The sequence below is a fragment of the Octopus sinensis genome, linkage group LG4 (genome assembly GCF_006345805.1).
Source record: "Octopus sinensis linkage group LG4, ASM634580v1, whole genome shotgun sequence".
Classification (NCBI taxonomy): domain Eukaryota; kingdom Metazoa; phylum Mollusca; class Cephalopoda; order Octopoda; family Octopodidae; genus Octopus; species Octopus sinensis.
The window spans coordinates 134570000-134588253 of record NC_043000.1 but is presented as its reverse complement, the minus strand read 5'-3'; the positions used below and the strand labels follow the sequence as shown (position 1 = coordinate 134588253).

Below are 18254 nucleotides of genomic sequence, written 5' to 3'. Positions count from 1 at the left end.
GCGGAAAATCGAGATTAACTGGAAACTGGGAAATAAACGAAACTGAATTCTGAAATAGTTATATCAGATAACTATTGCTTTTACTGCATAACAGATTTCTTTTTACAATGAATTGCTATCCACCAATAGACATACTACACAAAGCGAGGCAGTGGGGTACCAAGAAGAAATAATCTTGTCTAATGTTTCGATAATACCTGCGTAAACAACACCTTCAAGCTTTTCCATCTGAACATGTCTGGCGATTCACCAAACACTTCGACTCATTACAGCACACCACTGAATTATTAATCAATCTCAACGATGCCAGAAACTTAATAGTACTTTCAATAGCAATTGTCATGGTGCAAATATCCCGTAGGAAGTAATTCCTTTTTGTCATGATAATTATATTCGCGATGATTCTAAAAGACGTTTGTCGCCTCAAAAGTTCAGATATTTCTTCAATACAAAAGCAATTTCAAAATAAACTTTCAGTTTAAAAGAAAATAATCTTTTCGCTTTCATTTTACTACCAGCTTCATTTTCACTTACAAGAAAAGATAGCAAGACTTCCGCCCGTCCCCACCCCCAACCACCCTTTAAAAAAAGAATTTTTTTTCGACACAAAGCCCCCACCCCCCTTTCGGCTACGGGGAATAGGAATCTGCAAAAAAAAAAAAAAAAGGCAAAAATTGGCATTTTTAAATTACCACTCCCCACCCCCATTTCCTTCATTTTTCACTTTCTTCAGAATTTCTTTTTTTTTCAAAATATGCGGAAAAATACGGACATTATGATTCGGACAAAAATTTCAAAACATTTCTGTAGTTACGGTTAGTGTTTTAGGGTTAGGGGGTTAGGGTTAGTGTTGGGGAAAAAGTCAAAACTGAAGAATTGGAGGGAAGGGGAAATTTGACAATGCCGATTTTTGGCAATTTTCAGTAACATCCGTACCCGAAAACGGGTGTTTGGGCAAAAAAAGAAAAAAGAGAAAATGGGTGTGGGGGGACGTTCGGAAGTCTTTCCGAAAAGATTACTGAACACAGCTAGATTGACTTTCCGAGATAAACCACACGTAAACAGGAGTGTAGACATAGCTGTTTAATTAAGAACTTCCCTTTACAACTACGCAGTTTCGAGTTCGATTCTATTGTACAATAACCTTGGGCAACTGTTTTTTACATAGTAATAACTTCGAGTTATTACAAAATGCCACTTAGCATTTTGCACGGTGCAGTAACGATTCTGTCAGCTCGCCACCTTATCACAATATCAATTTCATTACATACATTTGAAGCTATATATATATATATATATAATTAATAAACATAATGTTTTATGTGTTACTATTAGTTTCATGTGCTGAGAGCATGCCAGACAGTATTTCTTTAACACGTCCTAGTACAATCATCAGGCACTGCCCACGTGGGCAGTGCCTGATGATTGTGCTAAGACACCAGACGTAAAAAATACTGTCTGGCATGCTCTCAGCACATGAAACTAATAGTAGCACATAAAAACATATATTGTGTTTATTAAATAGTATTTACCTCTCACCAGATGGAATACATTTTTGTTGATCTTACCATCACGGAACAGTACACACACACACACATACATTATTCATGCCTTGCCCCGCCGAAAAAGAAAAAAAAATCGGAAATCAACAACCTTGATACTTTCAAAATAAATATATTAATTACATTTATTATTAAGATTAAGTTTCGCCTGTAGGCTTATCACTTACTCGGATCCGAATTTCGACAGGGAATCACCCTGGCTCATCAGAGAGATTATAACGAATGGACTAAATTTCTTTGTCTGTCGGAATATGCATATATTCACGCATATGGTGCGCATCTTTCGTCGACAAGTATCAGATACAAATATTGGCGGGAAAACCAAGAAGAGTGTTCTTCGAGTGAAAATCCCTGGAATATTTGTTTTACACCGAGTTAGACACTCCCGCAGTTAGAAATGAATTGTAAACCATGGGTGATACGTTGTAAACCTGTTAACCACGAAGTGGTTTACATAATAAAAGTTAATCTGTGTCGTGGCCCTCCCGACACAATAGGTTATAGTTCAAATAGTTTAGTACTTATCTCCCCTAGATATGTTATAACAGTTATAATGGGGTGGGGGGAGAATGTAAAGTGAAAAAATAAGCCCCAAAATCAAGAGGTGGTTTTCGCCAGTAGAAATTAACGAAGCTTGTATATTCGGATAAGTTCTTATGCCCAGTGAATACGATCTTGACTATTTCATGATAGACCTTTTATGTGGGAGACACAAGTGTTACTTGATAATATTATAGTTTCAACAAGTTGCAATTGTCCGTGTTATGGAAAACCCTTTTATCTTCTCTTCGTTTTCTGATTTCGATAAATGTAATTATAACCGGTTCATTTACTTATAATAATCTTTTCTACTCTAGGCACAAGGTAAGAAATTTTTTTTTTTGGGGGGGGGGGGAGCCAGTCGATTAGATCGACCCCAGGACGTAACTGGTACTTAACTTATCGACCCCGAAAGGATGAAAGGCAAAGTCGACCTCGGCGGAATTTGAACTCAGAACGTAAAGACGAACGAACTACTGCTAAGCATTTCGCCCTGCGTGCTAACGTTTCTGCCAGCTTGTCGCCATATTTACTTATAATATAATGAAATTGTTGTATCAAGTACTCAGGTGCACTATGCGGGTGTACCGCATTGAAGAATTTTAGTTGAACTGATCGACCCCAGTTCCTATTTTTTTTATCGTTCTTTTTTTCGCTGAACCCCTGCGTTACGGAGACGTAAACACACCAACACCGGTCGTTAAGCAGTAGTGGGGGATTGTACGCGGCTTTAAAAATATATATAATGATAAAGGAAAAAGTGTTTTTCTTTTAAAACATGATAGAAGCAGCTATAGTTGGAAAAAATTTATTTCTCAATCTGCCGTTGAAAGGGAAAAGACCCCTATAGTTTCTAATATAACTAGATTTGTCTGTGTTCATTGAAAAGTTACCGCCACAACCACTGCGGTAGATCATTTAACAGATACTATGCAGCCAGTTACTTAGAGATTATGATACAGAAAATAAATAAATGCACTCGACCCACTGCGTATTGATCATCACTAGCTTTTATATCCGCGTGTTTTAATTTGGTCATTGTGTTCTATCAACTTTTAAACAGAGGGTAATAATTTATCTCAATCTTTTAAAATCGGAACTGTTTTTGTACCATTAACAAACTTCTCGACGATGAAGTGTAATAAGAGGCTACACACGATCAGTAAATAATAATTACCAAGCAGGTTCGATTGCCGCTAGCATCTTTCAAGCGTCCAGCGCAGATGTACGAGAGCTTTTAAAACTGATGTCCGCAGTATACTTATAGCCGACAAGACTGACAACAAAGATTTAAACCCTCTTCGTTCGATATAAGACTATATAAATGATTACAATAGTATGTGCATAATTGCGTATAGATATATGTTTGTAGTGATATCAAGTCAAGAGAATAGGGTTAATACGTTTGAGTCCACGGAGGGAATTTGGTTATATCTAATACACATACGTGTACGCATACGTATCTGTATATCTCCTTTGCATTAAGGAGAAAGATAAAAAAAAAATAATACAGCCTCGCTCTCACACTAATCCTAATACACTTTCACTTGCTTTTACCCCCCCCCCTCCCCGGTGTATTTCTAATAATCTTTTCTTCTTCCTCTACTATTCTTTCATACTTTTACTTTGCCCATTTGTTAACAACATCCGATATCACTATCACCTATATCAATTTGAACGCCTTCTAATTTTTCATGCTTTCTTTCTCTGCCCCCCTCCTCCCTCCCACCATTTCCTTCTCTTCCTCTTCCTTCGACATATTATTTATTTATTTATTTATTCTTACCACTCCTCCTATCAATTAACCTCTTACTTCACTGTCCTGCTGTCCCCGAGAGCTCGGCAATCTTGTTACCCTCCCATGCTTCTCTTTGTATATCGACGCCTGCCGTCGTCGTTGCTCTACTGCTGACAAGCCTCCTCCCCTTCCTCCTTCCTCACAGTATTGTTGATAGCAATTACAGCTCGCACTTTCCTTCTTCTCTACACCAACCGACCGACCACAGCTAGGTAGGCAAACTTATCACATAAATATATACACATATACTCGTTTGATACACACACTTTTAGTTCATTTTTACCGTCATATTATATCGTATTTATTTATTGGAATCATTGTTGTTATTTATTTGTTTCTCTTTCAAACATTATTTTTCCACAGACTTCAACCACATTCGACACTTGCTGTGTGTTTTTTTTTTGTTTCCTCCCACCCTTTCATTTCCTTCCTGTCCTGTCCGATTTGTCGCACATCGTCCTCGTAATATATACACACCCCCACAAGACGATATACCCAATTTACATAAGATTTTTTATACAACTAATTAATTACACTTAATGTTACACCAAACTGATAATGACACCCAAACAGTCATTCATAAAGCTTAGGAGAGAGAGACATCAGTTGTAAAAACTGCTCCTCTTATTCCCAAGAAACTGTTCTTACCATAAGTTGATCACGTATCACAATGTTTCTGACTCATCTATATTAACAGCAGAATAACTTAGCAGTTGTTTTATTGTTAAATTGATTAGTTTGATTTATTTACTTTTAAAAATTTATCCTACTATCTTGTGTGGTTTCATGTGGACAAATCGTTGTGTATGTGTGTACGCGTGTACGGGGGTAATCGCAGTACATCGATATGTGGAAGTATGTGCTATCCGAAAGCCTGCTTTACTAAGATAATATGTACATTTTATAAAAAAAAAAAAAGGCTATGGGACGAAATGATAAAATATTTTAGATATATATTGCATTCATCTTCGACCAACTCTTCCGATCATCTTTGAATAGATAGTCTATGTTTTTAATTCAGAATATTTTTGAAGTATATTTAATTTCAGTCACTACGATGATTTCACATTCAATTGTTTCGGGTGTTTGTTTATGCGAAAATGGCCATATCTTGAGATTGTTGGTTGTGTATAGATATCGCGCGCGTGCGCGCTTGCTGGTATAATCTATGTACGTGTATATATATATATATATATATATATATATATATATATATGTATGTGTGTGTGTGTTTAACGAATTTGGTGTAAAATCGAATTATCAAGAAAAAATTATTTTTGATTGATAGTAATGAAATCAACCGACAAGTATAAGACAACACACACACATATAAATGTATACAATGTGTGATTATACACATTCGGTTATTTGCGAGCATTATATATATATATATATATATATATATATATATATATAATATATATATATATACGTGTGTGTGTGTGACGTCCGACAATGCGCAGTTCGACTCCCGTGTTGAGATCTGTTCTCGTACTTATATATCGATGTGGAAAGATACTACCTTTCAACTTGGCATGTGATATATATTTATTTCTTGCCCAGCATTTATTCATTATTCTGATTGTTGCTGCGTATCTCTCTGATCGACTCGACCTGTCATCATTATTAACTGGTGTTCTCAGGTGGTTGGTTGCCTGACACCAGTATCTAAGGAATCATGTTGACAGAAATATTCTTCCCGCACAGAAGAGTGACAATTCATTCGACTTTTTTCTTCCAAACGAAGAATCTGTCCCATTTCGATTATCTTATTTTATTATTTGCTTTTGTGTATATGTTTTTCTATAAATTGTTTTCTGTCTTTGTTTCTTACTGAAATTTTCCATATATCTTCCTCTCTTTAGCACACATAGATTTCTATCTTAATTCATAATTGATCTTTCTTTGATAAAAAAAAGTTAGTATTTCTTAATGTTTATGATAATTTCTTATCGATCGTTAATTAATTTGAACGAACAATTAATATTAATTACATCTGGGACTATTCCCATTAGAGTGTAGTCAGAATCAATTAAAGATAACATTTTCAGAAATAACAACCCCCCCCCAAAAAAAAAACCCAAATTAATTCGTAATTCCTTGTTACATCCTATTTAAATATTCTTATATAGTTAAACATGATCTGCTAAACTGTTACTTGTAGTTCATTAGAAATTTATTGCTAACGAATAAATTAGTTCGGAAAGCGAATAATATTTACCAATCAGTTTTGAAGTTACAAGAGAAACATGTTCTTAAACGATAAGGTATTATTTAAAAATCTGTAAGAGTAGTTAAACCTTAAATGTATTTTAACAATCAAGTAGATGTGTGTGTGTACATATGTATGTATATGTTTGTTGAAATGTCTGAGTGTGTAATTTTAGCTCCATATATTATTAATAATGCTTCCCCCAGCTAAAATCGACCCAAAGCAATACTGCTGATTTGTCAATTTAGCTCCCCAAACATAGAGGAATAGGAACGTTCCTATGCATCACAATTTGTAGAAAATTATGGTATTTATGTCGTCTGTTTAACAGGTTGATTCACTTTGTAAATAAACTTTCAGTAAGTGTCAGTTGTGAATAGATTGCTAAATGTGGGTTGAAGGAAGTCCGCCGGTTTCTTAAAGACATTTTAAATGTGATTTAATTAAAATTACATTGATGTATTTATTTTGTCTTAATTAAACCCTTCCACCCACTTTTTTTTTTGTTTAAATCTCACCTTCGTTATAGTGTTAGATTTGAATTTAATTTATCATTTACATCCCTGGTCCCTTTAATCTGCTTATTCAGGGATTACGATAATTCAAATGATCCCATTGTTTCAAAACACTTTCAGTTGGAGATTTAGTATGTTATGTGTGTGTATGCATAGACATTATACATTCTCATTCACATGCATTATCACATGTATAGGCACCCCATGCACACTGGTACTTTTTCATTGAAATTATTATTTTGTTTGTTAATTTTTCTGGGACAAATTGTCTGTCAAATTGTATGCACGAACACATATAACACACATACACATATATGAGCTATGTGTTATGCATGTATAGATATGTTGCACGCATTGTTGATGTAGATATCTCAGATAATTCCAGTGGGCTCACAAGGGCTGTGGTTTATCTTTAGGTAGAAACCTTTTGGATATTTTGTTGACATTCTTAGAAGATATGGAGCCTATTTTGGAGAGTTGGGTAAACTGAAGTATATGGAATTAAGGGTGTGGCCATGAAATAACTGTATCGGATTTTAACAGGTTATGAGCTGGTAGTCCACTAGGCTATTACAGATGTAGATACTGTATATACTGCGAACACACAGACATACATTTGAAAATATTTGCATATGTGGTGAATATATATGTGCTGAAGTTTTAGTGGTTTTTAGGAGCTAAAATACTAGATGACCAGTCGAGCCAAAGATTAATAATTGTAGATAAGTTCGTCTGCAAATAGTTTTTTGTAAATACGTTTTCTCCAAAGGTTCATACAAATATTTGAATTTATAAACCACCATCAGATACAGTCATGAGCTGTGTGGTTAAGGACGCGCAATAGCATATCCCATAGTAAAGATGAATTAGGAGAACGACTTTTGCAAGTCTCTTGTCTAGTGTATCAAAACTTTATGAATAAAATTTGGCTGTCGGAACCCTGCGTGGAAACCCAGCTACGGAAGACTCCGGTTTTTGGATGATAGGTTTCACCCATCGACCTAGCCCATGGGTGCCATTTAGTCCTTTCTCTTACACGCATTTGTTCAGGTCTCCTGTTAAAGTATAATTTCCTTCGTTTCTCCCACCTGTTGCAAAGAGTCATGGCGCTGCTTCTTCTCTGACACAACATCATTTAACATCCACAAGTTGAACAATTTGACAGGATTCGATGGGTCCGAGGACTGCATTGTGTTCCATTGTTTGCTTTCGCATGGTTTTTATTGTTGGATGCCCTTCCTAACATCTTTTAAAAAAACTACTATAAACAATGTAAATAGTTTATAGGTGTATATATGTAGTGTTTTAACGTGTGTGTTTATGATTGTCATTTAGAATTGTTAATGTTTCTAGAATCTAACTTGAAATTTATTGCTGTTCATATCGCAATATACATACATACACACACATTGTTGTGGTTGTATAAATATGTTAGTGCATGTTTGTATCTGCAGATGTTAGATACTTGTGTGTTTTATATATGCCAGTATGGAAAACGGACATTAAATGATGATGATGATCACACACACACACACACACGTATATGTAATGAGGTCAGTCAATATATTACCTTACGACATGTAGGACAATTATATTTTACATTAAATAATACTATTTTTTTTACTTAATTAATTGAAAAGTAATTTCCCTATATTTTCTTCTTGTTTTCGTCATTTAATTGATCAGTCAGAGGCAGTACATTTTATGATTCTTAATACTTGGGATAATTTCTTGTCACTTAATTAACCTGAAAGAGCTCTTAATAATACTTTGGAAGCTATTCTCATCAGAATAGCATTTATTGTAAAGTAAGCATCAATTGGAAATAACATAAAATAATATTCTTGACAATAAAAGAAAACTTGAATTTGCAATTCCATATCACATTCACAGTCTAATAAATTCTTATATAGATAATTAAACCTTGTCTTGTTTACTCTGCTACAATTACTGAGTAGAATGGAGTATTTTCATGCCTATATGTTTCAAGCTTGAATAAAGTAATTTGGTTCAATTTATGTTAGGGCAGAGTTTGTAGAGGGAGGGTTGTATAGATTTGCCTTGCAGTATTTGTTCAAACATCTGTGCTTTGAGCTCAAATCCTGCTGAGGTCAACTTTGGCTTTCATCCTTTCAAGGTCAGTAAAAAGGTACTGATCCAGAGATCAGTAAACTGGCTGAACTGATAGAGTATCAGATGAAATACCTTGTGTATTTTATTTGGTTCTTTACATTCAAACCAGCAGACTATCAAATTGTTTAATTGTCTACAAAGAACTGTCTTTCTTTTTTGTATAAATAACATTTCTGTACCAAATTTATCAACTTTTGGCATTTGTATAGTTTTTTTTTTGGAAGGAAATATTTCCTTCACAACAACTTGGCCATAAAATATCAGGGTGACACTTATTTTCAGCTAGGCAGATTGACGGAAGCAGTGTTAGGTGTCTTGTCTTGGAATAAATAAAATTGCTACAAAATCTTATCTTATAACAATATAGTCCTGTCTGTAGTTCTGCAGATATGAAAGTGAGAGCGCTGCTAATATACTTTGAATTTATCTAAATTATCTTCCTTGTTTAGTGTGTGCAAATGTCTTTATGAACTTTCTTATCTTACTAACTACCACCGTATGATCACTCACATTTCCAACATCTCAAAGGTGATGGAAATAGCCATAAACAACCACCTTCTTTATTACCTTCAGTTTCTTTCTCTTTTGAGTGATAATGTTCCTCTGAAGCCAGATCTACAGGAGTAGGGAGGGCTACTCTCCTGTATCACACAAACTTGACCTTTCACTTTTGAGAACTTTAATAAAAGCATGTAGTTTGTCTTTGACATCAGCAAAAACCTCATGCTCCTGTCTAGCATGTGAGCCTTCCAGTTATGATGCCTGCCTGTGAACCCCTCCCATCTCATACATTGGTAGGGGTTCTTTGATCCACATTCTGTCAATTCTAGTGATTCCTAGGGTTTGATTATGTGTCCCACATTCTTCCTTCTATACATTAATGATCTACTTGTTAATTCTTACTACGTTCCTATGCACACAGGCAGCATTCACTTCAATCTCCATTTCTTATCAGAATACACCATTACAATCACGATCATTATCAGTGTCATCATTTTATTTTTGCTTTCCATTTTAGCATGGGTTAGATAGTTCAATAAGATGCAGTGGGCCAGTGGAGGCTATCTTGCTCATGCACACACACACACACACACACCCAAATTCTATAATTATGAGTATAATTATAATTAGGGTTCAGCAAAATTTGCTTCACCACATACTGAAATTTAGAAATAACAGTTAAACTACTACTTTACTACCATAAAATATCTCCCAGACAGCAATACTTGACAACTCTTATGGTAGAGAAATCGTTGTTTAACTGCTATTTCTAAATTTCAGTATGTGGTGAAGCAAATTTTGCTGAATCCTAATTATGATTATACTCATAATTATAGAATTTTTGTATAAGTTTACCGATAATGGTTCTTTTAACATACCAAACTACTTGGTGAAATTATTAATTAATTAATTAATTTTACCCTTTATTATTATTGCTTACACACACACACACCACACACACACACACACATATATATATATATATATTATATATATATATATATATTTGACTTTAAGAGTTCCTCTTAGCATGTGGCATTTATGTATAGTAATGCCCTCAATATAAATAAATATATTTAAGAGAAAAATCAATGGATTTTTCCTTATGAGGCTTTTCACGCTAACTACTTGATAAATTCTTATAAAGATTTTATCCTATTTTTAAATTATATATATATATATAATTTCATCTGGGTTTATGCTACTATACTTACATTCTGGCATGCACTCTAACAACAGCCATACTCGCTAAAACATTAAAGCCATAAACCCATTTTTGTACTGTTTCTTCTCTCGGCCTTGTGTATCATTACTACAATGGCTTTGCTCCTCTAAACTAGGAATCATACCTGATGTAATCACCTCTCCTCGAGTTTTATTCCGACTGGCGTAAGCATGACAATGTGGTTAAGAGGTTTACCTCCCAACCACATGGCATTAGGTTTAGTGCTGCTGTGTGACATCTTGCGCAAGTGCCTTCTCTTTTGGTCCCAAGCTGACTGATACTTTGTGAATGGGTTTAGTATTCAGAAACTGTTGGTGGTCCTGTGGGTAGGGACATATGCAATCAACCACATTGAAGATCCTGGGCAGGGTTCAATCTCACCCAGATTCTGTATTAATTCAACGGCGGTGCATCAGCATGGCCACAGACGCAGAGAGAGAGAGAGAAGAGAGAGAGAGAGAGAGAGAGAGAGAAAAGGGGAGAATAGAATAGAAGGGTTTATAATCCAAACTGTGTCCTCATGAAACATGCATGTTTTGGTAATCAAAAGTATGCATGTAGATGTTTTGGTTTACATGAGGTGTACATGCTAACTAATTGGAAGTTCTAGTCAATGATATTTGCAGAGTTAGCATGTATTAAGACTGATCAAACTTTCTGGTCTTTGTTTTTTTTCATATATGTATATGATTGTGTGTATTTGGAACCCTCCAACTGAGTTGATATGATGGTTGTAAATAATGAGCATCACCTTCAAGCAAGTGATGTTTGTTTTCCATTCTTGTCTGACCATGGAGAAATATTTCCTCTGCTTGGAAAGAAGTGAAGGTTGGTGAGGAAAGACATCTTGGCTATAGAAAATCTGCTTCAGCAAAATTTTGTCTGATCCATGCAAGCATAGAAAAGTGGATGTTAACCCTTTCGTTACCAACCTGGCTGAAACCGGCTCTGGCTCTCAGTATAAATGTCTTGTTTTCAAAAGTTCTGAATTAAAATCTTCCCCCAAACCTTAGTCACAATTTATGTTCCTAACACTAGCTGAATGATAACTAAGTTATTTTACTAAATCCTTTGTTATATTTAAAGTAACTGAAAGAAACACAGAGCATCTCAAAATAAATACAGTAACGAAAGGGTTAAAATGATGATGATGATGGTGATGTGCCTCATTACCTTTCTCTCCAAAACTATAGATTGCTGGAATTTCCTTTTTGCTTATATTTGGTTTACCTACATTAACTTATTAATGTTCAAGTTATACATCTGCTACTTCTCCCTCACCAGTTGAGGAGAGTCTTCAGAAGTCATGGGTGTCACACTCCTCTTCTTGCTAAATAGTAAAAAGAAGTCACTTGTAGTAAAGTTAGGAACTTAACACTATTGAAGGATAATGGTGTACATCAGTTTACACAGTTCCAGCAAACTATTCACATCATTTAAATATTCTAATGTGCAGAAGTTTTTTTTTTAATTTTTTTTTTTTTTTTCAGTGTGGCTTGTTTTGAATAGTCTTATATATACACTTGTTTGAGTACTGGAGCATGACTTTTCAGTAAGATTGATCCCTTTGAACTGATCTGCTTCATGTAGTTAGTGGCTTTGCTTTAGCTTCTCTATTTGAATATGCAGCTTCTAATTCATCTGGTTTGTGGTTCTTGTAAAAAAAAAAAAAAAAAAAAAAAGACCCCCCCCCAAACAAAAAAAAAAGCCTTTTGTACAGATACACACACATTTTAACTATGCTGTCCTAAGTTCTCTATAGGTTAAATTACTTTTCTATTAGAGGCTGCAGCAGGTAATTTTACAGTTAGGCACCCCTTTTAATATTGACCACTTCATCATCAAATAGGATAGGAATCTATTTTCTTGCTAGAAGTATTGATGCATGTAATGCGCTTTTATCAGGAAAGAATGTTTGGACTAAAATAGTATTTGAATTCATGATCAAGTAATCAGTATTTCAAGACCTTAATCTAACACCTATTGTACCTTACTAATTTTCAGGTGTTTGAAAGAAAATCCCCATTTCATACACATGAAATTATATCACTAATAAAATTTGCAGTTTCACACACACTGTTGCTCTCTGTCTCTCTCTCTCTGTCTCTCTCTCTGACTCTCTGTCTCTGTCTGTCTGTCTCTGTTTGACTGTCTGTCTGTCTCTCTCTGTCTCTCGCTCACTTGCTCGCTTACAGTCTGTAAATACAAGATAACCCTGTCATTGGTTATATCTTGGTCTGTTGTTTGAGTGTTGATTGTCAATTGAAAACTCAACCTTTCGTGAATGAATAAGGATAAAAATCTTATGAAATAACACTGTTTATATAAGAAAATCATTTGTGTTCCTGTCTTTTGCAGATTTGACCCCTTAATAAGGCCAATTAGAAATGAATTAAATCTTTAGTTAGCTACTCATTACAATATTTGCTTACAGTATATTTCTTTATTTTGTTATACTGTCAACATACCTGAGTTTGTCATTAGCAGTTTTTAGTGTTTGTCATTAGCAGTTTTTAGAAAATCACTTTTCAGATAAATTCATATTTCTAAAGTTTTTTCCTTTTTTTTTTTTTGCAAACCATATTTAACTTTATGTCCAGTACTTAATTGAAATTTCTTTTCTGTTAGTATTTTTACACACTTTCCTTTTCTGTTTTGTGTTACTCAGTCTCTTGAAGATTTCACCATCTTGTTTGATATCTAAGAGGCTATTTTCTTTAGTGTTTGTTGAGAGTGGTGCTACCGCTAAGTTCCACATCATGAGACAAGCCTAATATAGGAGTCTCCTTTCTGATAGGAGGCACTACCATCATTTAATTCATTCCAGTGATCAAGTTTAAAGCTACTAATCAGTTCCTATAGACCTGTTGAAATTTGTGGACATCAGTCTAATAAGTATCTGGGCTTGTCAGAAGCACTCTGTACACTTTGTTTAGTGGTCAGCATTACAAAAGGGCATCCTGTCATAGAAACCATGCTTAAACATACACTAAAGCTTGGTACAATAGTCCTCTGGCTCACCAGCTTCTGTCAAACTGTCTAACCCATGCCAGCATGGAAAATGGCTTTTTGATGATGATGATGTCTCAAAAGCTTAAGAAGTTATAATCCTGATGTTTAACAGGCTCTGTGGTTTCCACTTGAACTGGCACTATTACTGGGACAGCATTGCACTCTGATAGTCCCCAGGGTACCTCAGTAGCACAAGTTGGCCCTATCCTGCTCACTAGTTCTTCTGTTTATGACCAGAGCCATTGAAAATAGGATTGATTCTTGGCCATCAAACGCAATTTCTGTACTTTGACATTATTAGTTTGCTTTGAAGTGGCTGAACTAATTCTGTGTTATTGGATGTAGTCCAGTCTTGTTCCAACAATGGACACAAGTTGTTACTCCATTACAACTCCATTCACAAGCCACCAGTTACATTCAACTGTCTCAAGAACATTTAAATGTTTTCTTCAAGCCACATTCATATACATCATTGTGAACTGCAGATCAAGAACGAACAAGAAGTACATTATGTCACAGAGCCTAGCTATTCAAACACATTGATGTAAGCCTATAATTTAATATGCTTGTATACTATAGTTTTTAACACTTAATGATAGTGTGCTTAATGGTAGTAATTTTATTGACTGAGACAAATAATAGTCTGAGTCTATATTGACAAAATTTAAATTCAGAGTTGTAAGCCACTAAACTGCTTAATCATACTTTTATTATCGGACTTGTTCCAACCATTTAAAAACAATATACTTTTGACTGTATCCTTGGATTATTGAATATGTGTTTCTCTTGTATTTTATTTTTGGAGGTAATTTCATTTTCTATTTTCTTTACAATACTTTGTGTTACTGTATTATGTTTAATTCTTGCCAAATAAATGCTGAAATGCTAAACACAATAATATATATCTAACATGACAATGTATAGTTATTTCATCATTTCACACCACATAGAAATGAATATTTGAGAAATGAATGATTTATAGAATTTTATTAATTAATATGCAATTCATGCATTATGGCAGTTGGTAATTGGAAATACTTTCAGATATGGGGCAGATACTGTACCTACTAACCTGGACAGTTGGGAAAATATTAATAAGTTTTTGGTAGAGGTATTTGTATAATAAACCCTTCAGTCTATGTAATATCAAAATTCTATGTAGGCTGGCTTCCTTTTGTGTATTTTGATATGTCTGTAGTTGGAAGTATATATATTACATATATATATATATACATATATATATATATATATATATACATATATATATATACATATATATATATTATATATATATATTATATATATTATATATATATATATATATAATATATATATATATATATTATGTATGTATGTATGTAAAAGAAAATATTGCGATATATTACTGAAACTTATTTTTTATATCAGCTTGAAGGGAAATATGAGTTCATATTGTTCGCAATATTTCTATGGCTATAACAAGTTATTGGATTATTGATCTCAACCTAGCAATACAAACCTTTTACATTATAATGTGAAAAGACTGTTCTGCTAGGTTGACACCAACATAATGTGAATACTTACTTAAGCTCTTTTCTCCCTATGGAGCATAGGTCACTGATGACCTTTCTCCACTCTCCTCAACTCTGGGCTGTCCTCTCTCAGGTCTTATTGGTTTTGAATTGTCTCTGATGCTTCGGTAACTGTATTTTTTTTCTTGGTAGGGGTGTTGGTCCTACACAAATCTATTTTTACCTCCGGGAAGAGGTGGTCTGTATTCGTCTGGCCACTATCCTTTGACCTGTCCAGCATGGGAGGTCCTGCCATGAGCTTGCTTGTGCTCTGCTGGCATAGCTCTTGGTGTCAGTGAAGCATGCAAGCCACCACATCACAACGACAGAATCTTGTGCTGGATAATTATGCATACAGGTAACTGAAAGCTATAGAACACTAAGCTATAGAAAGCTATAGAACACTAAGAATAAGTACTTTATGATAAATTAATTAAGTGTTTAAAAATAAAGCAACAATTAAATATTTAATATGGACCTCATGCAAATATCTCACATGGAGAGGAAAAAATTAACATTGTCAAAATAATTCTATTTAAGGAAGTATTTCTAGATGTGTTCAAGATAATTTTCTTTGTACATTGTAAAATCTACACTATCCTTTAATTAAGCCTCTCTCTCTCTCTCTCTCTCTCCTCTCTCTCTCTCTTTCTATTTATATATAGTGAAGCTCATGACCTAGTGGTTAGGCTGTTGCACTCATGATTGCTAGCTTGAGGGTTTGATTCCCTGATTGTGCGGTCTGTTGTGTTCTTGAGCAAAACACTTCATTTCACATTGCTCCAGTCCCTCTTTTGATCAGGGGGGATTGTTGGCCTGCATGCCTAGCCAGTGGGATGGCATTGTTTAAAGACTAAAACAATGCAAAAAACGCATTGTGATTAGTGATGTGTAACATCTGATAGCCTGGTCAGTCATGTGGTCATGTTATATGTATGTGTGTGTGTGTGTGTGTGTGTGTGTATATATATATATATATATAGGTGCAGGAGTGACTAGGGTAAGAAGCTTGCTTCCCAACTACATTGTTCCGAGTTCAGTCTCAAGTGTCTTCTACTATAGCATTGGGCTGACCAAAGCCTTGTGAGTAGATTTGGTAGATGGAAACTGAAAGAAGCCCATTGTATATATATATATATATATATATATATGTATGTATGTATGTGTTTGTGTATCTGTGTTTGTCCCCCCACCATCACATTGACAACCGATGTTGGTGGGTTTACGCTCCTGCAAGTTAGTGGTTCAGCAAAAGATACCGATAGAATAAGTACCAGGCTTACAAAGAATAAGTCCTGGGGTCGCTTTGTTCGACTAAAGGCGGTGCTCCAGCATGGCCACACTCAAATGACTGAAACAAGTAAAAGAGTAATATCCCAAAATTATGTAAATAAATCCAAATAGTAATCTAGATTATAATATAAATCATCTTTTATTAGAGACAGTTAGTAAGATGGTACATACAACCTGCATATACTCTGTTTCAATCATACATCTTTGGTCATTAACATTGCATGCTCTGACTTAACTACCAGGAGTTGATCCTGCCACAAGCTGGTGTATGTGCTTATTAAATGTGGTGTATTCTCAACCTCCTCTTTTACTTGTTTCAGTCATTTGACTGCGGCCATGCTGGAGCACTGCTTTTAATCAAGCAAATCGACCCCGGGACTTATTCTTTGTAAGCCCAGTACTTATTCTATCGGTCTCTTGTTGAATCGCTAAGTGATGGAGACGTAAAAACACCAGCATCGGTTGTCAAGCAATGCTAGGGGGACAAATACAGACACACAAACATACACACACGTACATATATATATATATATATATACATATATACGACAGGCTTCTTTCAGTTTCCGTCTGCCAAATCCACTCACAAGGCATTGGTTGGCCCGGGGCTATAGCAGAAGACACTTGCCCAAGATGCCACGCAGTGGGACTGAACCCAGAACCATGTGGTTGGTTAGCACGCTACTTACCACACAGCCACTCCTGCACCTATTTTAGAATACTGTCACACATTTTAGAATACATTTTTAATGGTGTTAAGTATATAGTACCTGGTCTTGTTTTGCAAATGAAAAACTTTCTGTTTCATTTTTGCTCAGAGTTAACAAAATCATGCTTTAGCTAATTCTTTTTCTTCATGAGGTTCAGTTAGTGATTTAAAGAATTGTCTCTTTTTTTTTACTCTCTTTCTATTTTACTTGTTTCAGTCATTTGACTGCGGCCATGCTGGAGCACCGCCCTTAGTCAAGCAAATCGACCCCAGGACTTATTCTTTGTAAGCCCAGTACTTATTCTATCGGTCTCTTTTGCTGAACCGCTAAGTTACGGGGACGTAAACACACCAGCATCAGTTGTCAAGTGATGTTGGGGGGCACAAACACAGACACACATACATACACACACACATACATATATATACATATAAACAATGGGCTTCTTTTAGTTTCCATCTACCAAATCCACTCACAAGGCTTTCGTCGGCCCGAGGCTATAGTAGAAGACACTTATCCAAGGTGCCACACAGTGGGACTGAACCTGAAACAATGCAATTGGGAAACAAGCTTCTTACCCCACAGCCACTCCTGTGCCTATAACTTCTCTCTTTTCTCTTTTACTCTAATTTACTTGTTTCAGTCATTTGACTGCGGCCATGCTGGAGCACCGCCTTTAATTGAGCAAATCGACCCCGGGACTTATTCTTTTGTAAGCCCAGTACTTATTCTATCGGTCTCTTTTGCCAAACCGCTAAGTAACGGGGACATAAACATACCAGCATCGGTTGTCAAGCAATGCTAGGGGGACAAACACAGACACACAAAACACACACACACACACACATATATATATATATATATATATATATATATATATATATATACGACGGGCTTCTTTCAGTTTCCGTCTACCAAATCCACTCACAAGGCTTTGGTCGGCCCGAAGACACTTGCGCAAGGTGCCACGCAGTGGGACTGAACCCAGAACCATGTAGTTGGTAAACAAGCTACTTACCACACAGCCACTCCTGTGCCTGTAGAATTCTATGTAGAAGTTTTTTTTTTTCTTTATCACCATTCTTTATTGTGTTTTAGCATGCTTTCTTTCAAGTGATTGCAGGTTTTTGAAGCTGGTTTGTTTTATATATATCAACTTCATAATGATGAACCTGACTTTGTCTAAGTCGTTGTATTTGCTTA

At 35.2% G+C, this 18254-nt stretch overlaps 1 protein-coding gene across 19 annotated transcripts in view; it reads left to right on the top strand.

Annotated features, from left to right (window-relative positions):
• Positions 1-3982: 3982 nt before the first annotated feature.
• LOC115211100 (rap guanine nucleotide exchange factor 6) overlaps positions 3983-18254 on the top strand; it is a 508151-nt gene continuing 493879 nt past the window's right edge. For 15 of the 19 annotated variants that reach the window (XM_036502519.1, XM_036502517.1, XM_029779996.2 and 12 more), the window contains exon 1: positions 3983-4112. The gene's annotated coding sequence lies outside the window, so the exon portion shown is untranslated. The remainder of the gene's footprint in view (positions 4113-18254) is intronic. The other 4 variants (XM_036502534.1, XM_036502533.1, XM_029779998.2 and 1 more) reach the window with 1 other exon arrangement.